This window comes from Diospyros lotus, chromosome 2 (assembly GCF_014633365.1).
Source record: "Diospyros lotus cultivar Yz01 chromosome 2, ASM1463336v1, whole genome shotgun sequence".
Lineage (NCBI taxonomy): Eukaryota > Viridiplantae > Streptophyta > Magnoliopsida > Ericales > Ebenaceae > Diospyros > Diospyros lotus.
In genome coordinates, this window is record NC_068339.1 from 30129735 (window position 1) to 30143219 (window position 13485).

The following is a 13485-nucleotide window of genomic DNA, read 5'->3' on the forward strand; positions in this document are numbered from 1 at the left end:
GCCATAAGAAACTGGCTCTCAAAACTTTGGTTTCCAGGCTTCATCAAGGTTGAAATTGAGCTCTAAGTTGATGCAACTGCACTATTAAGGCTCAGAGTCAAGTATTGGAGCGAAGATGGATCCAAACCAAGACAAAAGGAAAAAGAGGCCCTCAAATCCAATGGAATGAAGACCCACTCAGCCATAACTGAGTGGGGGGTCACTCAGTCATGACCAAGTGGGCGGGTAACCAATTTCCCCTCACTTTTCATGACCCACTCGGTTATGCCGAGTGGGTACGACACTACTTTGATTGTTTGAGTATAACTCTCTCATACGAGCTTCGATTAAGCTGATTCAAAATCCTATGAAAAGCTAAGAGAATTATCTACAACTTTTATTTTTGAGTTTTGAGAGATTCGAGCTGAATCAATGTGTAAATTGGGAATGAAGTTGAGGTATGGAAACCACTCAAAACCAAATCGAGGAAAAGGGTAAAATAAGGCATGATCGAGTGGCCCCCTACTCGGTTATGACCGAGTGAGCTTGAGCCAATCTCTCATCTTTTCCCTCTCGGATGGGCCACGAAATCATCGGAACAGGCCGCGAGATTCTGGCCCTAATTGTCTTATGTCTTCTCTCTCTCCTCCACTATAAATAGGAGACCATGCCTTCATCACGAGGTACGCACTTTGGGCTTCTCAACACAATTCCATATTTTTGGCTCTCGAGAACTAACTTAAGCATCGGAGAATTTGCACGGGGACCCCCACCGCACCCTAACATTGCTATCGTTTTGCAGGTCACTTGATTATGGAGGGCTACTGGGTTATGGAGGGTCACTTAGTTATCCAAGGACACTTGGTTATCTAAGGCCACTCGGTTATAGAGGGCCACTCGGTTATGGAGGGTCACTCGGTTATCTAAGGCCACTCAGTTATCTAAGGCCACTCGGTTATAGAGGGCCACTCGGTTATCCAAGGTCAGTCGGTTATCTAAGGCCACCCGATTATCTTGGGCCACCTAATCATTAGCCCACCAGATCTACCAGATCCACCAAGTCATCAGCCTGCCAGATCATCAGCCCTATCAGACCATCAACTCTGTTGGATCACCAGATCTACTTGACTGCCAAACCCAGTTGCTTGTCAAGATTCTCATCATTGAAGGCACAACTCCCAAGACTTTTACATCTGCCCACAATTAAAAATAGATTGTTGTATTTTGGCAACAACAACTGAGATTGCTCAACCTGCATACAATCAGAACCCAAGTGAGATTTCTCATACCAATCATAATTACTAGCAGAATTGAAATTAGAATAAACAACATTGACATTCCCCAACTTACCAAACATTTTTACAAGATTGTCCACCTTAGCTTTTAACATATTAATGCCATCAACTTCATACATGCTTAAGGCTTTCTTGGGCATACCTCTCTCAATAGACCATTGATAATTGTTGGAAGCCATTTCTTCAAGCAGCTTATAAGCATCCTCTATAGACTTACCCATTAGTGCACCCCCTACAGCAGCATCTATAGTGATTCTAACTAAATGAGATAGACCATTATAGAATGTCTACACAATCAACCAGTCAGTAAGACCATAGTGTGGACATCGTCTTTGCAATTCCTTAAACCTTTCCCATGCCTCATACAAAGATTCACCATCAAATTGAATAAAACTAGTAATACCATTCCTGAGTTTTGTAGTCTTACCTGGTGCAAAATACTTACTCAAGAATGCTTGTGATGCGGCTACCCATGTTGTAAATGAATTTAGAGCTTTGGAATTCAACCACACCTTGGCATTATCTCTTAACGAAAAAAGAAACAGTCTCAATCTGATTGCATCCTTATTGACGCTGTTCATTTTGATGGTTTCGCATATCTATAAAAAGTTTGCTAAGTGCGCATTAGGATCTCTAGTTGGATTTCCACCAAAACTGCCCCTACTGAACCATCTAAATGAGTCCTGGTTTGATCTCAAAGTTATTAGCATTGACTACTGGTATCAGTATGCTGGCTTAAGCTCCAACTAGGTCTGGCATGGCATAATCACGTAGTAATCTTCGATTCTGATTTTGCTTCAGGTTCTGGTTCTAGTTTTCTACCGACTATTACTTGTCGTGCTAATCTCGTCCCTTTCTTTATTGCTCGATAGGTTCTTTCTATCTCTGGATCAAATGGCTGAATTTCTCCATGATTTCTTGGCATGCACAACTCAGCCTACAATGTAAAACAAGACTATATAAGATAGGTAAAATAGTGGTAAAAAAAAGTAAGAATAAAAAATAAATAAAAAAATAAAAAAAAATCACAGAAGACAAAGACACTCACAAAAAGCTGAAGGATCATGACGAGGATACATAGCATGCAACGGAAGCGTTTTTAAATAAAAACTTTCCTCGTATTGATTAGGATCTAGGAAACTTACTTTTCCTTCGGATTACCGGACGGAATGAAGCGATAGGAGGAGGATGGGCGGGAGCTTCTTCTCGTGGTGGAGATGACGGCTGTCCTGCAATCCTTCGGCTCCTTCGCATCAGAACTTGAACGTTCTCTTGATCTTCCAAAGGTATGACTCAAACTCGTGGCCTTTCTTTTGGTGAAGAAGAGTAAAAAAAACCCTTAGATGAAAAACAACCAAGGAGAGAATATATATAGGGAGAACCCTAGGGTTAAAACCCTAGTGGGCCAAGTTCATTTAATTAATTTTCTAATTGGGTTAGCTCAATTAATTAATTAAAAAAAAACTAATGAACTATTATTTTATTCTAGCCCAATTAATTATGGACCATTCTGAATAAAATAATTCTCTCTCAATGTAATTCACCCAACAAGCCAAATGTATTAAATAATACATGAGTTATATCGAGCTACCCCGGGGACCAAAAGACAAATTATTCACGGCTACTAAAATGACCAAAATATCCTTGCTACCTAGTAGCTATATTTTGTCATTCTAAGTGTTCCAACTATCACCATATGGTAACACTGACCCCACGAATAATTTTGCATATGCAATGTCTTTGACCTACTAGTGTAATGACGAAAATACCCCTCTGCGTAACACCCATCATTTAGAAAGGAATAATGTACTAACACCTCTCTAAATGATTTCTACCATCCTTAGATCACTAGTCCAATAATCCGTGACTACTCGAATGTACTTGCTTATCACTGGGAGCTACCCAGAAGCACACACTCTTAAGTCACGTTCCCAGGGCCCTGAATTATTTGATTATTCTTGGACAATCACAAGGGGGTGAATCACAGAAACTATCTTGTATTAGTCTGTCTTAGCTAATTAGAAACCATACTCCCAACTCAAAAGGTTATTGATCTTTGATAGACCTCACCTACAGTGAATCTAAGAATATAGCTCTAGGTTCACTAGACCACCAATTAATACTCAAGTATTAGAGTACTCGTCCACGTAGTAGCAGTAATAGACTAGCTCCATGATAATTAGTACTTTGTCATTAGCTTCTATCACAGGTCCACTCTACGCATTCCAAATGCGCTTGTACAATTAGAGTAAATGGACTGTTTACTGGCTAAGGCAAGCCATCCTCCATTAGGATCTATTGCACAATGATCTTATCATGATAGAATGCCCAGTTCTATCAAAAGATCAAGAGTAATATTTTCTTGCTTATTAAGTACCCATTATTCATGCCTAACTGTGAAGAACGACCCATCACATGAATCACTTACTTAATAGCATGGACACTTTTCCAACAATTAAATGCAAATAATATATGTGCCATAAACTGACTAAAAGAAACATCATTACCATAAATTAAACAAAACGTGTCTTTAGGACATACATTTCCAACAAAAGCATGTATACAGTCTAAATTAATAAAGAAAAATTTTTAATTTGATATTGAAGAATACTCTCCCCGGCAACGACGCTAAAAACTTGATCGCCTTATAATATACCGCAAGTGTACGGGTCGAATAAATAATACAGTAGTGAGTAAGAATATCATTCCCACGAGGAAAGATTTCAAATACCAAATTTTTAAACTTTCTTTATGATTTAGACAATCATAAATTCCAGCTTTAATAAAGAACAAAAAAAAGTAAATTAATTAATTAGATTAATAAAATAAAATTAATTTGGAAGACAACTTGAATCAAAGAAATCAGTGGATTTTAATAACTAAGGCACATGTATGAACCTAGCTATGCAATGCAAATCATAGATTTTTATGCAAATGAATTGGTAAATTGAGTATGTGATGGCGAAATCTCCTAATGCATTCGTTACCCTATTTCTAGGTTATAACGAGTCTATTCTCATTTAATAACTTCCTATATTTCTATGAAAGTTTAATTAAATGAAAAGGCATTATAATTTGTGAAATTTCAAACTTATCGCTAAAAGTCGCACAAAGAAACTGAATTCTATTTCTAGTCGATTTTACATAAAATCATGTAAATAGTGGCTAATTATTTACAAGTATTAAATCCAATACCACACAACTCAATTTATTCAATCACATAAAATTATAAAAAATGCATCATCATAGTTTCGACCAATACATGGCCTTAGTTTAATAAATCAATTCATGGTAATTCTGGCGCCGTGTGAGACAACTCTGTGCACCACCTTGCTGTCCGCCTACTTCCTTCTTTAATCTCTGTGCAACACTTCCACTCTCCAATATAATCTATTGCTTCCAATCTTCTCCGCGCGCCACTTCAATTCCACTGCCTTGCATTGCCTAAGTCTCTCCCTCCTTCAATATCCTTTCTATGCCCCGAAACCACCTCCAAATCTCTGCCTAAGTCCCTTTGATTTTATTATATACTAGGCATAACCTGTGCCTGAAGGCACGATGCAACTAAAAAAAAATCAAACATTAAATTTGAACGCAAAATAATTAAGCACTGAACTTAGACACGTACTAAACTGAAAGCCTAAACTCGCTTATATCACGTATCTGAAGACAATGTATATAGTTCTTAAACACGAAATTATCAAAAAAATGAATAGAAACATGCCTAAAGGCACGATGTAAATAATATTAAGATTAAAATATAGTTATAATTTATACATATTATGTTAAAATTTATGAAGTTTGTATCATTTTTTGATAAAGATTCTGAAAAAATATATTGAAATAATTTTAAACTTAAAGAACTTGTAACAATTTTGCTTGTATTACACGCTCTACAAAATTCAAATAAAATAACAACTCCCCCTAATCTTAATGCAAATTAAGAAATGAACATATAAATTTCATAATGTTCACCAATATTGCAAATCAAAATATAAGAGCAAGTAAAAAAATTATACGCACTGAACAAAAAACAGAAATTAAAGTTATTGTATACTTGTTAACGTTTTATAATAATAAAAAATTACTAAATTTATATAATAAAGCAAATCAATAAGTGCTCTACAATCTGAATAAATTAAATTAAAAATTAAAAATTAAACAATACATATTAGTTTGTATTTTATAATTTCAAACAAATCAAATTATTAAAAAAAATTAAATATCAAATAATTCACACCAGCCAGTATTCTGCAATTTAAAAGAAATTAAAATTAAAATGCACACCAATCAGTGATACTGTTGTCAATCAAATTATAATTATATAAGAAAAATAAACATTATATTGTCATACACCAAAGGAGTGGGTTATATATACATATGCATTGCAGCAGCCGACAACCGCAATCCTCACGGTCACCGGCAATAATGGCCGACCCTTTCTCTCTCTCTCTCTCTATATATATATATAGATATATACAGTGGCGAGCGCCGGGGCCAGCCGCATCACTGGGAATGGGGGATATCAAATAATGCACAAAAGTTAAATATCAAATAATGCACAACAACCAGTACTCTGCAATCTAAAAAAAATTAAAATTAAAATGCACACCAGTTAGTGCTACTGACATCAAATTATAACTACATAAGAAAAATAAATATTATATTATCATACACCAAAAAGAGTGAATTAAAACTTTATACACCTATATATATACACACAAACATACTGAATATCTATATACACACAAACACACCTCTATATTTATGTGCACACACAAAAACACACATAGCTATAGCCATGGCACCTGCCGCCATGGCCACGACCATCAACGGAGGGGAACCCCGGTTCGGGGTCGGAGAACCTTGGGTTCCATCAATGGAGGGGAATCCTGGTTCGGGGTTGGAGAACCTTGGGTTCCCGACCATGAATGGTCAGGAACCCTTGTATTCCCAAACTTTGGGTTCCTCGACTATGCGTGGTCGGGAACTCTTTGATTTTTATATTAATTTAATTAAAAAAATTTATTGTAGTAAAATAAAAATAGAATTAAAAAAATAATACAAAAAATGAATATTTTTGAATATCTACAATAAGATAGATTAAGTATCAAAGATTAACACCTAAAGATAAAATATTAAATTTTAAATTAAGCTTCCTATTTTGATAACATTATTTGAATAAAGTTTTACACTAAAAACAGCATTTAATTATTCATTACACTGTTGTTTTTTTTTAAAAAAAATAATTATACATATTTAAAAAAGAGATTTCTTTTAGAAAACAACATCTATCCTATTTACCCTCTCCTTACCCTCCTAGATAAGACAACATCAATTTCAACATAGTTCCTCATCTTCAGAAATTCAAGCATTGATGCCTTACCCTCCTAGATAAGGCAACACAAATTTCAACAGAATTCCTTATCCTAGAAATCCAAGCATTGATGCAGCACCAAGAGAACCACAAATGCAAGAAAAGAATAGGTAAAGTCCCAGTAAGAAAACATGAGAATTTTACAAAAACCAAGAAAAAAACACCCCCCCCCCCAATTTCACATCCATTTTCCAATTTCACATCTATAGCCACGAAATAATCGAAAAAAATACAAAAACCACAACACAATATGGGAAGGCAAGTTCCAAGAAAATCCCAATCTTGCCACAAACAACAAATTGAAAGATTAAAACTTTCTACACAACCACATCCATACCCTAAAATCTAAGCTAAATCAAGCAATTCATGTAACACCCCCTCTCCTAGAACTGCCCGAGAAGAGGTGCTACGGGGAAAATAAGATAAACTAACTGATAAACTGAAATCTGATACCATGACTGAACATCTCAATCAACTGGGATAAAAACTTTGAGTCAATACAGACTGAAAAGCATAAACTCTGTTTAAGGGACAATCCCTCAGCTGAAATATAAAATAGATCTAATATGAGAAAACTCTATAGAACTCAACAGACTCCCAGACATCTTTTATCTTGAGCAGCTCCACGTACACACACTATAAACCACTGCTGCTAGGCCCCACATCTGGTGCTCCCCTGCTAGAACCTGGAGGGGTGAAGAGTACAAGGTGAGCTACAAAAGCTCAGCAAGTAATAAGCTGGAAAGAATACTGAAGCTGAATCGAAGAATATCGATACTGATAAATAACTCACTGAACTTATACTGTATAATCACTGTCTGATTGCATTCACAAAAATGTAATGCACATAAACTGTAAACTAAATGCAGGTATACAACTTTGGCTCATAGGCCCACATAATCTGATAAAACATACCTGACTGATCTGAAACCTGCATACATAAAAAACTGTAAGCACATACTGTGGGCAAGCCCCTAGCCACCTAGTTGCCACCAGGCGAGCAACTCATAAACTGAGCTAAAACTGAAACTGATGGGATCCCCGCGGACAAGCCGCCTGGCGCGCATAATGCAATGCAATGCTCACATAAATGCTGGCACACGATATGTAGTGCTCCATATAAAGTCATGCTCAATGCTCATACAAAAATGTATGCACATAATCTCACAAAATAATGCTGATCATGTCAAAATAAAATAATGCTGAACATGATATGATCTTCATCTATATATTGGAATACAAAGATTCTATGAATTATGATTTATAGTATGGGTATGATTAACTTGTCATGTTCTGGCTTATGAATTCAATGTTGGAAGGAATTGAATACATTGATTGAATTAAACTTGAATTAGGGCTCACTGGAAGCTAAATTAGATTTCTGGAAAAGTCATCCGGATATGAGAAAGGATATCAGGATAAGAAGAAAGACATCCAGATATGAAGAAGGCTCATCCGGATACACTGACATTCAAAGAAGAAGCTATTCGGATATGCTGGGAAGTATTCGGATATGAACTAGGACATCCGGATATGATTTTGGTCCTCCGGATATCTCACTGATGCATTCAGATATAACTGGGGACTATTCGAATGAAAAATTCAACTTTTGAGGGAGGCATCCGGATATCAGGCGAGACATCTGGATATTATCTTGACCTTTTCAGATGTATAAACAAACCATTCGGATATCATACTCGAAGAACTTTAGATACATCCGGATACGATACAAGGTATCCGGATATTAGAACTTAGAGTAATAGAACTTGCAATCCAAAATGGATAAGGATTAATAGAACTTGCAATCCAAAATGGATAAGGATTACTGGAACTTGCAATCCAAAATGGATGAGGATTAATAGAACTTGCAATCCAAAATGGATAAGGATTAATAGAACTTGCAATCCAAAATGGATAAGGATTATTGGAACTTGCAATCCAAAATGGATAAGGATTACTGGAACTTGCAATCCAAAATGGATTAGGATTACTGGAACTTGCAATCCAAAATGGATAAGGATTAATGGAACTTGCAATCCAAAATGGATAAGGATTAATGAAACTTGCTCATAACTTCACTGTTATACGCATATATATATATACGTCTCTGCTTACTGATATAAAATCTAAGAACTCAATGAAGAACTGGAATAATCTGAAAAACTGATATAAACCTGTAATGGAAGGGATTACAGGAAGAATACTTGCCTGATAGAACTCTTTGATCGAACCCTGGAGCGATCCTGAAGACTCTAGCAAGCCTCTGCTATCTCTTGGCCTTTATGTTCTTCACACGGCATGAAGAAAAGCTAAGCTAATGGGCTCTATATATAGACATAAAGTCCTAGATCTCTTTCCTTTTATAACTTGGAATCCCTCTCCCAATCTAACTAGGAAACTCTCAATCCAAATCCATCTCATACATGGATTCTCATTCTCCTTTAAATACATAATCTCACTTAATTAATAATAATACAAAAATTATTATTAAAACTCTCAAATAATAATAAAAATCCAAAATTACCTTCATGCCCTTGCATTTAATTTTCACAAAATAAATGCCATTTAAATGCTATTTAAATACTATTCTCTCAATTAAAAATCTAAATTGCCACCTTGGCAAATTTCTTTAACTCCAAAATTAAAAAGAAATAAATACTATTCTTTTCCTTCAAAATCTCTAAATTGCTACATTAAATAATTAATTGGCAAAATCTCTTAATCAAATACTTCAACAATTAATTAAATCATTCCTGAATAAATACTGGGCCCTCTAATGGGTTGTTACAATTTCTCCCCTCCTTAAAAGAATTTGGTCCTCCAAATTCGTACCTGGTTACTCAAACAACGAGAGGTAAAGACTCCTCATCTCTTCTTCTTATTCTCACGTCGCCTCTTCTGACGAGTGCCGCTGCCATTGCACTTTTACGAGAGGAATTGATCAGCTCCTTAAAATATTTTCTTTTCACTTTAGAATACTGGTAGGCATCTTTTCATAAGACACATCTTCTCTAACTTCAAGAGTCTGAAAATCAATCACATGCTTAGGATCTGGCACATACTTCCTCAATATCGAAACGTGAAACACATAGGACAACTGAGATGGCAAAACTAACTCATATGCCAAAGTCCCAATCCATCTCAAAATCTCAGATGGACCAATGTAACGGGGACTAAGCTTCTCTGTTACGCCAAATCTGCACACCCTTTAATAGGCATGACTCTTAACCAAACATGGTCGCCTACCTCAAACTTGAGGTCTCGTCGTCACTTATCTGCATAGCTCTTCTGTCTGTCTTGTGCCGTTTTCATTACAGCTTTGATAACTCGAATCTTTTCTAATGTCTACTCAATAATTTCAGGACATAATAAAGCCCTATCACCAATCTCTTTCCAACATATTGGTGATCGACATGGTCGCCCATACAAAGCCTCTTACGGACATTCCAATACTTGAATAGAAACTATTATTGTAGACAAATTCTACCAAAGGTAGATGTTCATCCCAACTACTTTGAAAATCTAGAACAATAGCTCTCGACATGTTCTCGAGAGTCCGAATAGTCCTTTTTGACTGGCCATCTGTCTACGGATGAAATGCTATACTTCATCTGAGATCCAAATGCATCATGCAAAGCTCCCAAAAAATGAGAAGTAAAACGAGGATCTCGATTTGATACAATGCTGGCTGGAACATCGTGTCACTTCACGATCTCCTCAATATAAATTCTTGCAAACCTATTCAATGGGTAAGTCTTCTTAATAGGAAGAAAATGGGCTGATTTAGTCAAACGTTCGATAATCACCCATATAGCATCATAGCCTCTAGTCATTCTGGGTAAACCCATCATAAAAATCCATAGCAACATTATCCCAGTTCCACTCTGGAATAGGTAATGGAACTAATAAACCTACAAGTTTCTGATGGTCCATTTTAACTTGCTGGCATACTGAACACTGTGAAACATATCTACCTACATCTTTCTTCATACCATTCCAGCAATACTGTCGTTTTAGGTCGTGGTACATCTTTGCAACACTTGGATGAATAGTGTAACAACTCTTGCGTGCTTCATTCAAAATCTCTTGCTTAAGATTTCCATCATTGAGTATACAAATACATCTCTGAAATAAGAGTATATCATCACTCCATAGAGTATATCCCAAAGGAGAAAATTTCTTGATATCTGTTAAAATCTGTTCCAACTTTTCATCTTCTGATTGCTGGTTCTTGAGTAAATCAAATAACTCGGGCTGTATTCTTATGTAAGCACAACTCACAACTGATCTACCTTCTGGGGCTGAAATAGTTAAAGCACTTAATTTTTCTAATAACTTCCATTCTTGAACCATCATCATATCTATAGAAGCTCCTCGCCGACTCAAAGTATCGGCTACTACATTAGCCCTTCCTGGATGATATATAATCTCTCAGTCGAAGTCTTTAAATAACTCGACACAACGTCTTTTTCTCATGTTCAATTCTTTCTGGGATAAGAGATAATGTAGACTCTTATGATCTCTATAAATCTCAACCTTCTCACCATATAAATAGTGTCTCCACATCTTTAATGCAAATACTGCCGCTATCAACTCTAAATCATGAGTAGGGTAGTTCACCTCGTGTTTCTTCAATTATCTGGAAGCATAAGCATTAACTCAACCTTCTTACATCAATACGCATCCCAATCCTGAATGGGAGATATCACCATAAATGGAATATTTCTCTCCACTTCTTAGAATGGCTAAAACTAGTGCAGTAGTCAACTTCTGCTTTAATTCTTGGAAAGCACATTCAATCGTGACATTCCATTCAAACTTCTCTCCTTTCCTTGTTATTTTAGTCATAGGGGAAGATAAACAAACAAATCCCTCAATGAATCGCCTATAATAGCCTGCAAGACCTAAAAAGCTAAGTATCTTTGCCACTATCGTCGGCCTCGACTAATCCATAACTGTTTTAATCTTGTCTGGATCCACTGAAATACCGTCTCCAGACACCACATGACCTAGAAATCTAATCTGAGTGAGCCAAAACTCACACTTACTGAACTTGACATACAGTTGCTTTTCTCTGAGCCTCTATAGTACTGAAGTAAGATGCTCTATATGCTCCTTTACACTGGGTGAGTAACTAAAATATCATCTATGAAGACAATAATGAAGCAATCTCGGTACTCACGTAGAACTCGATTCATCAAATCCATGAAAACAGCTGGAGCATTCATTAACCCAAATGGCATCACCACAAACTCATAGTGTCCTTAGTGAGTCCTGAAAGCAATCTTCTGAATATCATTATCTCTGACTCGCAGCTGGTGGTATCCTGATATCAAATCTATCTTCGAGAATACCTTAGCTCCTCACAACTGGTCTAATAAATCATCCACTCGACGTAAAGGATACTTGTTCTTCACTATCACCTAATTCAACTTGCAATAATCTATGAACAACCTTAAAGATCCATCTTTCTTCCTTACGAACAATACTGGTGCACCCTCATGGGGATGAACTAGGTTAGATAAAACCCTTTTTCTATTAATTCTTCTAACTGGGCTTTCAACTCCTTTAGCTCATTAGGTGCCATTCGATATGGAGCCTTAGAGATAGGAAGTGTACCAAGCAATAACTCAATAATAAACTTTGCTCCTCTCCGAGGAGGTAATCCTGATAATTCATTAAGGAAACATCTGAGAAATCTTGTACTACTGGCACCTCAAACAAGTTCCTCTCGCTTCCCTCATCCGAGGTAACAAAAACTAGGTAAACTTCACATCTATCATGCATCAACTTCTCTACTTTCATCACTGAGATCATAGGAATCGTAGCCATAGGCTTAACTCCTTTATATATCTGAACTGGATGTCGAGGTAGATCAAATTCAATAATATTCTATCGACGGTCAACTCTTGCATAATGCTATGACAATCAATCCATGACAAGGATCAAATCAAAATTTCTAACATCAAGAATTTCTAAGTCTCCAAATAACTTCTTATTATGTACCTCGATCTTGCAATTCTCAAACATTTCTCTTGCTAGCATATGCTTGTTGAACTACTGTGGCATGATCCACACTCTGAGCTCCTCCAAAAGCGTGGCAAATATCAACACGCAATCCTCTCTGAGATTTAATAGCCTTCTTAGCTTTAGTGGACACTAACTCTGAGGCCTATCTAGTCAAGGCTGTAAACTCTCCCTCACCTTGGGCCACTGTCTTGGTACCTTACACTAACTCAACGAACTCAAAAACTTTCTAGTCCTTGACCCATGCTGGGTAATAAGCGTCATTGAACACTTGTTAAAATTCGACCCATGTGGGTTCTTGATTAGCAAACCTTTGGCAGACAGTCTTCCACCATCTCTCAGCATCGCCTCTAAATAAGAATGTGCTAAATCGCACTCGGCGATCGTCTGTATAATTGATAGCATCTAATTCTCAACTGCTGTTGCATCTGTGCCTCCCTGGAATGCTGATGGTCAGAAGGCCATAAAAACCTTTAATAGCTGACTCCCTATACTGTCTCCACAACTGGAACTGTTGGAGTGACTGGCTTGTCGCCTCTACTACCTCCTACTTCTTAGGGAACTTGTGATTCCCTTACCTGATTAGTAACTAGGGTATCTATCACCCTTATCAATCTTGCTAACATACCTCGCATCTCAACTATTCGCTGTCGTAGATCTCGACTAGACTCTCCTGGTGAGCCTGGTATGAACACTAGAACCTCATCTTGCATAGAAGCAGTCTGACTGCGAGTACGGGGTCATCCACCTTTATTACTCATCTTCCTGCATCACCACTTAGGGTTAGAATACTGCTAATTAGGCCAA

The 13485-nt window shown here is 36.8% G+C and overlaps 1 non-coding gene across 1 annotated transcript; it reads left to right on the forward strand.

The window, feature by feature from the left end:
• Positions 1–1583: 1583 nt before the first annotated feature.
• LOC127796099 (small nucleolar RNA R71) lies at positions 1584–1690 on the forward strand. The gene has a single exon (XR_008021930.1). It is a non-coding gene; the product is annotated as a small nucleolar RNA R71 (small nucleolar RNA).
• The last annotated feature ends 11795 nt before the right edge of the window (positions 1691–13485 follow it).